Consider the following 1,084-nt stretch of genomic DNA (forward strand, 5'->3'; position numbering starts at 1 on the left):
CCCCCAGTGATTTCTCAACTTACTCGAAGAGCCTAAATAGACGGGTGACGGTCAAATATCAAGATAATGTCGCTTTTCAGTTTTAGGTAATTCAAGCACAGGAATGAACGGAGAACCATGTTCAACATCAAAGTCTGTCGTAGATCTGGCACTCACTTGATAATGATGATAATTTTACATAACAACAAAATAATGACTTAGGCTTTTGTGTAAAAACCATGATGATAAATTGCTGCCACTGGCTTACCTTCCGGGTTTTTATCTTCTCGGGCAGCACACATCAAAACGTCCTCATCACAGCTTTGAATTTTCCCACATCGCCGCACAAATCGGAAATGGATTGAATGACCCCGGAAGTGGTGACTTACTGCCGTAACCAAAGATGGCCGCGCTACGCAAAGATAAAGTCACGGCGGAAGACCTCAACGGATGCCAAAAGAAAAGACCTTTAGTCAAAATGTTTTGCTGCTTGAATTTGGTTTACAAAGCGAAGTTCTATGTGCCCAATACCTTGTTTTGAGGAATTTTAATGTAACGTCAAAAGTTTTGAGTTTCACAATATGTCAAACTTTTTCGAACGCAATTCTTTGAATAATATCTTAATAACGGTTCCGAGTATTCGTATGGTTTTGATAGAGCAGATAGAGCCTATGCTTTCTAGCTTCCTGGTCTTAGTAACTCACAACAGCCAAAAATGGCCGATGGGACTTTGCAGCCAACGATCGACTCCTGCATTTAGAATATGCAATAATGTACAATGCAAAAAAATCTGCAAAGTACAGGCATTTTGTATACAAGTGCACGACAACTTTCGCTGTTGACCACTGCAAAGTACAAAGGTTAGAACAAGAACAAATGTGTTTGGTTAAAAGACACACTTCAATTGTTATCTACAATGACAATGACATGACAATCTTTATTCTTTTCGAAGGGAGAAATTTGTCTTTGTCGGGTACAATGGCAGTGGATGTTACAAAGTTTAGGGGCACTCAAGCATACGCACAACAAGACAGGACATCAGTAAATACATGTATCACATGCTGAAACAACCCGCTCCGTAAAACATTCTCTCTCTCTCTCTCTC

The sequence above is a fragment of the Aplysia californica genome, unplaced genomic scaffold (assembly GCF_000002075.1).
Source record: "Aplysia californica isolate F4 #8 unplaced genomic scaffold, AplCal3.0 scaffold00105, whole genome shotgun sequence".
NCBI lineage: Eukaryota > Metazoa > Mollusca > Gastropoda > Aplysiida > Aplysiidae > Aplysia > Aplysia californica.